General features: G+C 28.8%; 1 non-coding gene across 1 annotated transcript; it reads left to right on the forward strand.

Annotated features, from left to right (window-relative positions):
• The first annotated feature begins 9,004 nt into the window (after positions 1 to 9,004).
• On the forward strand, positions 9,005 to 9,108 carry LOC113860407. Its single transcript, XR_003503859.1, has one exon. It is a non-coding gene; the product is annotated as a small nucleolar RNA R71 (small nucleolar RNA).
• Positions 9,109 to 12,574: the final 3,466 nt, after the last annotated feature.

Here is a 12,574-nt window from a genome sequence, read left to right on the forward strand (position 1 = left end):
TCCGTTTTCCTTTTTTTTTTTTTCTTTTATGAATTCATTTTAAACCTTAAATTAATGTCCATGACTCCATTTTAAACCTATAACCCTATAATTGGAGATTATTTTTTATTTTTTATATTCACAACTAGAAACTAAAACTTTTATTTATGTACTTGAAAGAATTTAATTATCTACCAACTATATCAAATTAGTGTTCATGACCTAAAGCAAATTATATTAATGAAAAAGGAAAAATTATATAATAACATCGAATAAAATTATTTTTTATAACAAATATTTATGATTTGAAAAAATAAATATTATTTTTGAATTTCTTTGTTGATGTTATTGTTAGAAATTATAATCAATATTCATTTATTTTATAAATTTAAAGTTTTAATTTTTTTTAGTTTTAATTTCAACTTAGATATTTTTTAATGTACATTTAATTATTATAGTTTGTATTTATTTATAAATTATTTTTATATTTTAATTTATATATAAATATTTTGTTATGTTTTAATTTTTATTATAATATTTTAAAAAATATATTAAAATTAAACAGTAAATTTATCGGTAGTGTAATTTAATAATATTTTTTAAAATATTTAAGATTAATTAGAAAAAATCATTTATTTAAAAATATTGTTTTACAAAAAAATTCAATATATGTTTGATACAGAAACTTTTTAAAGTTTCTCAAAAGAGGACATTCGGTAACCACCCTTTTAAATTTGTTTAAAAAATTTTAACTTAATAACGTTAAATTATTATATTTGCTACAAATATTTTAAAATTAGTTTAAATAATATTTTTGTTTATATACTTAACTCATATTTATAAGTTAATTTTTATATATAAAATATATCTTTATTTTAAATTTAGTTTCTATCATTATGTTTAAACTAAACGACGTTAAATAAATAAGAGACTGAGTCAAAAATAAATATATATGTAAGAATTATTTTACAAATTTTTTATATATAAAAACTAACTTATAAATATGAATTAAATATAAAAACAAAAATATCATTTAAACTAATAAACTCTCCTGTGTCGCTAACATTCCTCTTCTTCATTGATGCTTACTTCAAGGAAGCTTATTAAAAGATCAAATGGTATATGTAACTAGATCAAAAGTTAAAACCATTTTGTCAACATAAGTGGTTATGAAAATGTTCTTACTCACAATGAAATATGGTAAAAGTTGCATATGCACATCAACTTCTTTCAATTGCAACTAATGCTCAAGCTTATGCATTTCAGTTTTATTCAAAATGTATCTTCTTAAAAAATTGTGAAAAGGACCTTAATCATAGCATGACGACAATTGGATATACTGAGAAGAAAATGATGAAAAGTATTGAATGATGAGCAAAAGTTAGTGGTCCCTACTATTAATGTGTTTAATAAATTTCCTTGAAGTGAACATCAATGGAGAAGAGCAATATTGCTAGCATAAGGGAGTTTGTTTAATGTCATTTAGTTTGATAGGAACTAAATTAAAAATAAATATACGTATAAAGACTGATTTACAAAATTTTACATGAAAGGACTAACTTACAAATATGAATAAGTGTAAGAACAAAAATATCATTTAAGCCAAGTTTATTTAGCGTCATTTATTTTGAATGTAATGACAAAGACTAAATTGAAAATAAATATACGTATATACGAATTAATTTATAATTTTTTTATATGTAAGGAATACTTTACAAATGTGAGTTAAGAATAAAGACGAAAAAATCATTTGAACATAACTTTTATATAAAAAATTATTTTCATTTTAGCCTTTACTATTGTGGATATTTTAACAAGTTAACAAAATTCTTTTGTGGTGAGCATATTTGTCAATTTTTATTTTGACATTGCCTACTTGTTATTTTTAAAATGCTAACTAATTATAAACAACCCTAAGCCTAGGACCAATGTTAAGGAGCTTGATGATGCCACTTATTATCATATTGCATGCCTTCACATTTAATGAACATGTCCTTATTAATAGAGGTAGTCCAAGGTTTTGAGAGTTTTCTTGAAAATAAATCTAACTAAAACTAATTAGGCTAAATTTTTAAAGAAATACTTATTAAAAAATAAATATAAAAAATAAATAAAATTTCTTTCATAATTAAAAAACAACTTATATTCTTTAATTTTTATAGATGTTAAATAAAAATTTTCAAAACATAGAAAAATATAAGTTATTTTTAATTTATAAAAGGAGTTTTATTCATTTTCTTATTTAATTTTTGTCTCTTACAAGTACTTTTAAAAAACTTTATCTAACTTGAGTTTATGATCTCTTTAAATATATTGACATAAGCAATCTTCATGAGGGACAAAGAAGGACTTTTATTCATAAACAACATCACTATTTAAAGACTTTGTTCTATCATGAGTGAGTAGTATGTCTTCATTACATTCTAATGTTCATTTAAATTTTCTATTCAAGTCATCTAGTTATACTAAGGTTGCACCCAATCAAGATGAACTAGATTAATATTGCAACACTCAATGTGCCATGATGAGTAGGAAAGATAAATCACTTGTAAATGATGATAATAATACTATATAACCCGAATCTTTAAGAAGCTTGTTGTTGGTAGAGTTGTTAAAGTAACTTAGTTGATGAGTTTCTTCTATTTAGATTAGAGAAATTCCTTATGTTTTTGTGGTTTGGTTGAAGTGTTAGAGAGACCTAAAACAAAATAAAATAGGTTGCATTGAATAATTGATAATTGTTTCAGTTAAATTCATTGATTAACTATTATTAAAATTTATATTGATTTCATGTTAATATAAAATAATGCAATACCTAATACTAATGCTCATATCTAGTCACTCATATCACCTCTACTAATTTTGTCTCATTTTTTCTCAAAATTATTATGATATTGTAAGTGACCTCAAAGATTAAGAAAGGTGCAATAACACAATTAAGGATGCCAATGGACCTAATACATGAGAACTAGCTTAACCATAACATGAGTTTGAGAAAGAAAATCCAGTTCAAGTTTAATCTTTTCCTAGTTAACTTGGTCAGGCTCGAGTTTGAGTTTAGGAGTTTTGATACCAAACTACTCTATCTTTTATATTTAATTAATAAAAGAGAAACAAGGGCGAGAAACTTGATAAGGGCAAGTTGGATTTTTCTCTTTTTAACTTACTAGGTTCAAGGAATAAAAGTTTGAGTTTGGAAAAAGGTAAATTCATCCGATTGTTAACACTAAATAAAACAAGTAAAAGAACTAAGTTAAAATTTTTGTAATTTAATGTATTCTTGACCTAAAAAGTGATGTTAGCATTCCATTTACTATCTTAAAACTTTGTTAACAATGTTATAATATTTATTGATGACAAAATTTAAATTAAAATAAAATTTCAAAAAAAAATTATTATATAAACTTTATTTTTCAAATTAAAAGATGTTATTAAGTATGAAATTAAGAAAAGTATTTAAACAAAATATTTAAAAGTATTCTGTATACTTTCATTGTGAATATTTTTTTTTTGTATTGTATGTGTATTATTAAATTAAAATAACATTTTTAATAAAAAGTTAAATTTATGAATAATTTTAAGTTGAATAATTTTGATAAATTAAAATAATAAATATTTTAATTATTAATAATTCAAATTTTATTATAAAGTAAATATTTTATTATATTAAATAAGATTAAATTAAATAGATAAAATTTTAAAAGTTTTAAAATACTTAAAATCAAAATTGAATTTGAGTCAGAGTTTTCTCCAAGATTATCTTTAGTGAGGAGTGAGAAAAGATTGAGAGGGCTCTGCTAGGATTTCCACTAACCCTAGTTTCTCTTTGAGTTTCACCTTACGCCATGCTTTTGATGGCTATCCAGTGGCCCTAGCAGGGGTTCTCCTTAATATCACTTGGCTTGCTCGTGGGAGACCAAAGATGGATCATGTAGCAGCAAAGAAATGATTCATTGAAGAGAAAGGTCTCCTAAATAAAAGTATACAAAATGTGAAAGTAGATATTGATTCTTCATTTGAGGTTCTTTAGTCGTACGTACATACAAAAAAATCTTCTTATTGTTGCCCAAACTACCTAGGTGCCTTCAAACCTTGTTCTCTATATCCCTCTTTCCTATAAAGATCTAACCTTAAGGCTTAAAGATTTAGATCTTGATCTGCGTGATGATGAAATTGTGAAATCAGTGTTAGAAGATTTAAATATGGTTGTTAAGTCTGATTAATAATGAAATATTAAGTGATGAAAACCAATCTCTGTGCCCAGAGTTAAAGATTACCTTAGAGGATTATGAAATGTGGTGTTCTATATGATTTAACCCTAATCATTAAACTTTTTGGTAAAATAGTTAACTTTAATTACCTCACTCAAAAATTAGAAAATATTTGGGGTAAAAATGACCCTCTTAAAATCTTAGACCTAAATAATGAATACTTTATGGTAAAATTTGATAGCATGGAAGAGTATAAGCATGCTTTGTTTGAGGATCCATGGTTGATCCTTGATCATTATCTTTTAGTTCAACATTGGAGACCTTTATTTATACCTAAGGACCAAAATATTAGAAAAATTGTTACCTGAGTTCAAATTCTTGATCTACTTTTAGAGTTATACAATGATAAATTCTTATGATAGGTAGAAACCTATTTAGGGACAATGTTAAAAGTTGATCGCCACACTTTTTTGTTATAAAGGGGTAGATTTGCTAGGATATGTGTAGAACTTGATTTAAGAAAGAAATTAATATCATCCTTTAAGGTTTTTGGGTAGAAATTTAGAGTAGAGTATGCGAGTTTGTCCTCATTTGTTTTAACTATAAGATGTATGGGCACAGACAAAATCCTATCTTGTAAACTCTATTTCTAAGACTGAATGTAATATCACTTATCCTAAACCTGTAGATTCCCTAGTAAAACAAGGTAATGAGTCAGTTTCATAAGAATTCTCCCTTGTGGAGAGGTTTCAAGGGGTTCTTGAACGTAATCTAACCAATGAGCAGTGAAAATATGGACCTTGAATGCTTGTTAAAAGATATGTAAGGAAAATAGTTGGCCAACCTAGGATTTTGGGAATTATTAATTCTAATATTAGAGGAAAGGGTAATTCTTCAATATCTAGATTTGATATATTAGATACTTCCTATTCTAAGTAGGATTAGGAAAGAGATACTAGTCTTACAAATTTTATAGATATGTCTAGGAAACTTGATTCCCTTTTTGAGAATAATCTTAACAACCAATTTAAAAAACATCAAAGGCCAAAGCTAAACCTAAACAACATATGGGAGTAATTGGAAAAAGGGATAATATTCCTTTTGATGTTATTAGTTCTCCTTTCTTTGAACTACAAGTCTTGAATAAGGCTAATCAAGACCATGAGGAAGTGTTTTTGGCCGATGAATAGCTTGCAACATGAACTAAGGAATTGTTCTAAGGATAGTCCATCCAAGATTTGTTGAGCATGAATTTTGATAGCCATTGGAAAGCTTCAAATGAGAAAGTCAATAAACTCCCTAATACGTCTTTTATTTGTGATCCCTCTATGGATATTGATATCTTAGATGCTAAAATGAGCTGAAGCAAGATTAGTTCAAGTCTTAGCATTATACAAATAAAACATAACTCTTCTTTCTAATTTTTTAATGAATTGTCTATTCTAGAATTGTAAGGGTGCACAGAATAGGACTTTTTCTAGGCTAATTAATTATTTGATTATCATATACAAACTAAATTATGTAGTTTTGTTTAAACCTAGAGTAAGTTTGGCTAGATCTTATCAAATTATCAATAAGATAAATTTAGATGGAAATGTTAAAGTTGAAGCCTTGGGATTTTCAAGGGGTATCTCGTGCCTTTGGTATATTAATAGTGTCAAAGTCTCTGTCTTAGCTAAATATAATTATTTTGTTCATTTGAAAATTAGTAACCATGGTCAGTTTGATTAGGTTCTATCCATTGTCTATGTTAGCCCCCAAGAATGTTTAAGATTTACTTGCTAGAATGAATTGGTTAATTTTAGCTCGTTGGTAAACTCTGATTGATGTCTTGCAGGAGATTTTAATTCTATCCTATATGACTCAGAAAAGGAAGGAGGAAAACTTGCTATAATTAATCTTATAAGGATATTTGTTGATTCCTTACATATTTGTGGTGTACAAGATTTAGGTTTCAAGAGAAATCTTTTTAGTAGAAGTAGGGGTAATTTGAAAGAAATGTTGGACAGGAGATATTCAAACAAAATAATGAAGAAATGGGTGCAATTAATTAAATTAGGATAAAAATCTCCTTTAAGGCTTAAAACTCACATTTGTCGGTTAAAGTTTAATAAAAAGCAGAAAAGTAGGGAATGTGACTAATTATTAGTTTCCAAATAAAATTTTTACTCTAATAATAATCACTCAACATGCTTTTTTATCTAGGAAAATTGGGTTCATTGGGAATAAAAAGTCTCAAATTATCATGAAAAACATGAAAAAATGGTACATGTACTTAGTTCAGAGCAAGCAATAATAATCATATTATTAAGAGCTCTATTATACTTAAAACAAAACATTGTCCTTAATGTTTGAAAAAATTAAATGCATGTGAAGAGGCCAATAAAAAAATAAAAAGGAAAGGAACTCCCTGATAAGTTTGGAGAGACTGCTTATTTAGGATATGATTTCTTACGCGCAACAACTTCTGATGTAAAGCACAGTCATGCTAAACCATATGCACGCTCATGCTTACAAAGTAGAATTCCTTCTTCAATTGCGACTATATGCATAGTTGTGCATGCCACTAGCACGAGTGTGCTTATGAATCAGAGCTCACAGTATGTGTATAGTGAAGAACAACTTAGCTCCTTCGAGCTTCTAGTATGCTTATTCTTCATTAAAAAAAAAAGACTAAAATAAGCAAAAGGAAATAAAATGAAAATGAAAGATATATATTACCTCCTACTAGTGCTTGTTTAACGTCACAAGCCTGACGATCCTGTTGGATTATGGTGGAAAGAAGACATGAGTCTCAGAGGTAACTCTCTTGATATATAGTTGTCTTCCCATCAACTTCTCTTTCATAACTCTTGTCACATCAGCAGGTTTAATTGTAGGAGATGAAATAAGAGAAAAATTTAAATAAAGAGGAGGAATTTTAAGCTTTAAATGTGGGGGTTTATTAGTGGATGGTTTAAGCTTTTGTTTCTTCTTAGGTTGCTTCTTTCTTGACCTTCTTAATGTTTCATGCTTCACAAAATTTAAAGGAGAAGAAGTAATATCCATAGTACTCACAAAGTTGTAGGATTCTTGACTCGAAGAGTACTTTAAAGAACTAAAAACTTGAAAAATGACTTACTCATCCTTTAGCCTCAAGGTGAGCTTTCCTTCTTGAACGTCTATGATAGTTTTTGTAGTGGTTAAGAAGGGTTTGCCTATGATGATGGGGATATTACCATCCTCCTCCATGTCAAGCACCACAAAATCAACAAGAAATATGAACTTTCTAACCTTCACAAGCACATTTTTCACTATACCTTCAAGATAAGTAATCGATCTATTTGCCAATTGAAGTGATACAGTGGTCAGTTTATGCTTGTGTATCCTAAGCTTCTTGAAAATAGAGTAGGACATAAGGTTGATATTTGCTCATAAATCACATATAACTCTATCAATGCGAGTTTTCTCGATGGTGTAAGGAATAATGAAACTTCCTGGGTCCTTAAGCATAGGGAAAAACTTTTAAAGGACTATAGTTGAACACTCTTCAGTAAGCTTCACAGTTTCCTGTACTTTCAACTTCCTCTTATTGGTTAAAATCTCCTTGAGAAAACTTGGCATATTTGAGTATTTTGGAGATAACATTGATGAAGGGCGTATTAATTTGCACCTTCCAATAGACCTAAGAATTTTTCAAATTCCATGTCTTAGGTGGGTTATCCCTGCAACCTTTGCGAGAAAATTATTCTAGACTCGTAGGCCTTTGGTTGTGCAGGAGGTTTTTCTTTCATCTTTTTTTCGTACTCTGCGCTTCAAGCGTGACCTTGCTCATGAGGTGCACGACCATGCTTGTTGAATCAACATGGACATACTTCTGATAGCACGGTTGTGCTTCCTCTGGAGCATGGATGTGCTCATTAGAATGCAAAGGCGTGCTTGTAGAGGGAGTAGGAGCGTGCTTTTTAGTAAGCATGAGCATGCATGATTGCATGTGCCTTTATTCTGCAATTTTTGCAATTTTTTTCTATTTTTAAGAGTGATGACATTGTATTTCTCCCTTGAATTAGATTCAAGCTGCATTGGTAACGTTCTCAGCATTCTTTGACTTAGAAGATTAGTAACTTGCTCTAATTGTGATTCAATCTTTGAAAACTATGCTTTCATCTCTGATTTGATCTCTGCAATCCTTTTATCATCCCTTTCAACATGTTGCTCTAACTTAAACTCAAGTTTTGTCATCCTTTTATCAAAATAATGCACATGTTGCATCATTGTCTCTTGAAAGTTGAATTGAGATCTAAGAGTCTTCTTCCCCTCTGGTCTTGCTCCTTAATTTTGTCTATGAGAAGGGCGATAAACATTTGAATTTTGGCTTCTAAAGCCATTCTCCTAAGAGTTAGAAGGGTTGTTATGCCAACTTGAGTTATAATTACTGTCCATAAAATTAGCTTCCTTTTTACTTTTTGTAACTAGATAATTATTGTTATCATGGCCTAAAGAGTTGCAATGTTCACACAAAAGGAGTTGTAGGTAGTTTTGTTGGTTGCTTATCTACTTTCAATAAGGATTTCACCTGCTTAATCAAAGCTTTTAACTAAGTTGTTAGAATATTTATCCCTTTTGTTAGATATATTAGAGTAATCTCCTTTCTTCTATTCATGAAAAAGTTGGCTATGTGCCATTGAAAATTGGTGGAGGTCAACTCATCTACTAGTTTATATGCCTCATCTCGGTCCTTTCTTATGAGAGCTCCTCTAGTTGTTGCATCAACAATGACCCTATTGGAGACTAACAAGCCACTGTAAAAGATTTGCATCTATCTCCACACAGAAAAATTATGGTGAATGCACCTCAAAAGTTCTCTAAATCATTCTCATGCCTCAAATAGGAATTCTAACTCATATTGTTGAAAATTAGAAATTTTTGCCATAAGCTTGGTAGATCTAGTTGGGAGGGAAATATTTTTTCAGAAATTGGTAAGTTAGATCTTCCCATGTTGTGATGGAGCCTATGAGGAGCATGACAAACCATGCATTCACCTTTTCTGTAATAGAGAATGGGAAAAAGTGAGGTCTAATAGCATATGTGATGACCCCGTTGTACTTTATAGTGTATGTAAGTTAGAGGAATTTTGTCAGATAGAGGTTGGGATCTTTATTAGGCATTCCTCCAAATTGTGTAGATTTTTCTATGCCGGCTTCAACTTAAAATTATTGGCCTTCACATTAGGAGCTGCAATGCTTCTAAAAGTACTTCCAGTAGTTGATGCAATATAATCTTGAATTGATCTCTTTCCCTCTGCTATTTTTTTTCTTTCTCAACTCATTCCTTTCTCTTCATACAATTCTTTAAATTTTTTGATCAAATGAGCAACTTGTAAAAGAATTGGAAATAGTGAGCATGCACTAAAGAAAAATTTTAAAAAAATAAAACAAAATAAATAAAATAAAAAATTGAAAATAAGCAAAACAAAATTAAAATAAAACAAAAGAAGAATTATTCAGATTAATTAAATATGAGATTTTCTTAATATAAGAAAAACAATACTCGATAATAGCACCAAAAACTTGTTTGTGGGCAAGTATACTGATTAAAAAGTAATAAAGAGTTTTAAATATAAGCTTCTCAATTATCGTTCTACAAGCATAGTTTCTAATTACTAATAATTTTTTAATTTAATTGTTTCAACTTAAAGGATATAAAATTAAATAAAACAAGAATTTAAATATGAAAGTAATTAAAATAGAATTAAAAATAGCGCAACCTCTTATAATAAACTAATAAAAAAGAACCTAAAGCGTATGTTTTCATCGTCACAATTCCTTATGTTCCCTTTTTTATTAATTCTAATTTCAGTTTCTCTATAATTATCAATCACTCATACTAAAGCTATTAACACTCAATGGTTATGTAATATTAATAGTCTTTTTTAAAACTATTACCCCTAATGGTCATCTAAAGTAAAAAGAAGAGAAATCATAAGGAGACTATAAGCTGTTAATTTAATAATAATTGAAAGAGATTGGTTTGACTCATCTAATTCTTTGTCTTGTTTTACTCTGTGAATTCATTAACTATATGTGGTATGGTCACCTATGATATAATTAATTATAATATATTTAAGAGTTGTCAATTATAAACATGCAAATATGATGTAATAGGGTAAACACCAATTAAGGAAGGAAACATGAAATTATTATTAATAAAAAAGATCCCATAAAGTTATGCAAAAAATTCACCATAGCCCTAGCTATAGATTTGGCTAAACATAGTATAAAAGGAAATCAAGACAACACTAAACAAACCATAGAACTGAAAAAGTAAATATAAATTAAAGGAGTCTCCAATGGAGAAGACATGAGAACTCTTAATTTGACACGTTCTCGAAGCTCCAATAGTCGTCAGGGACTGGCCACTACTAAGGTTGAGAATGTAAAAGTGATGTGATAAAGGCATGGAAGGAATGAGATGAAAATCGAATGTGAAAGGTATGAAAAAGGATCTTGAGCCGCTGCCCTCAAGGTCTCTTTTAATAAGGTTTGATAACTTTAGAATTTTTTCAAGTTGGGCTTCTCACATATGAGCACGACATTGTAAGCCTATAAGCACGACTGTGCATGTAGGCGAAATACTCCCGTGTTGACTGTTGGGATCTAAGCGTGCTAACTATAGCGAAACCTTATTTTTCAATCAATTTGGGTCTAAAATGCACCAAAAACCTAATTGTGACCTTTTCATATCAATCTGCACAATAATCATAGAAATTAGTGAAAAACTCAAGTAAAATAATGAACATTCATCAATATATAAGCTATAAAAATATGTCAAAATATAGACTTATCAACAAAGTAGTTGCTAATGAATCTTGGCAATGTTCATTCCTTAACAGGTCTGTCATCTATATACGTATCCCTAAATTTAACCATGCTAATCTTTGGCTCAGGATTTGAAAAAAGGATAATGATTATCAACATAATAAAATCTTCAAATTTATGGGTTCTTGGATTACTTATGAGGACTTTCCTAATTAAGTTAGGAACTCTTGGATCCCTTTAACTCCTGGACAAATAATGTATCAAGGTTCAAACATAATATTTCTGATAAATAGGTTCACCTTTGGTAATATCTTTAATAAGAAAAACAATTAATGAATAGGATTGATGAGATTTATTACAAACTGGATAGTGTTAATAATCCTTTTCTAACCAACTTAACAAATTCACTCTAAAATGAATATCATATTACTTTAGATCAGGAAGAATGATTTTGTTATCATTACTATAGGACCAATTGGTTATTTTTGGGGATAGGAATAGTAAGTTTTTCCATAGAGATGTTGTCTCTAGAAAACATAATTTAATTGAAGTCTTAAGAAATGATCAAGATGGATGAGAATATGATTATGCCAAAATTAGACTTATTGCTTTTAATTACTTCAAAAACTTATATTTTGACCATCTCCTAACTAATTTTGCCGTCCATAGTAGTAATTCCTTTGCTCCTCTTTGAAAAAGAAGTTAGGGACAAGTTATCCTTCCCTATCATCGTAGAAAAAGTGAAGACCTCTTTGATTAGTATAGGCAATTTTAAGTCTCTTGGACTTGATAGTTTTCATGCCCTCTTTTTGAAATTCCAATGGAGTTATCTAGGTCCTTTTATTTATAATTTTATATTAGATATTTTTCTTAATCACTCCAAAATGTCAAGGAAAATAAAACTTGTATTACCCTTATTCTAAAATCTGAAAACTCTTAGTATATTACTAATTTTAGGCTTATATCTTTGGGTAACGTTAACTATATAATTGTAACTAGACTTAGAGAGTATCTTCTTATATTAATTTATCCTTATCAAACTAGTTTTATTCCCGACTGTTAGGGTATAGATAACTCCTTGATTTTGCAAGAATTGATGCATTCTTTTCATTCTCTAAAAGGAAAAAAATGTATATATGATTATTAAACTAGATTTGAAAAAAACTTATGATAAACTTAGGTGGAGTTTTATAATTAGTTCTCTGAACCTTGCTGATATAAGTCCTAAACTGTACAATTGATCCATCATTGTATCTCATTTCCCTCTATGTGTTTGAATATCAATAATATGCTATCTCAACCTTTCTTCCCTTTAAAGGTATCTGTCAAGAGGACCTTCTATTCCTTTACCTTTTTGTCTTGTGCATTGAGAGACTAGCTCATCTAATTAAGGATAAAATTGTTACTAATGAGTGGCCCTTTTCCCTTTTATTGTTAATGGTCTTGATATTGCATGTTGATGACATGCTTATTGTTGAAAAAAATGTTTCCATAATTGATAGGCTAAAGAAATAGTTAGGCGAGTCATTTGCCATAAAGGACTTAAGAGTTGCTAAACAGATTCTTGGTATAAGAATCTTACGTGAC

Source organism: Abrus precatorius, unplaced genomic scaffold (genome assembly GCF_003935025.1).
Source record: "Abrus precatorius isolate BTA unplaced genomic scaffold, Abrus_2018 Scaffold2, whole genome shotgun sequence".
Taxonomy (NCBI): domain Eukaryota; kingdom Viridiplantae; phylum Streptophyta; class Magnoliopsida; order Fabales; family Fabaceae; genus Abrus; species Abrus precatorius.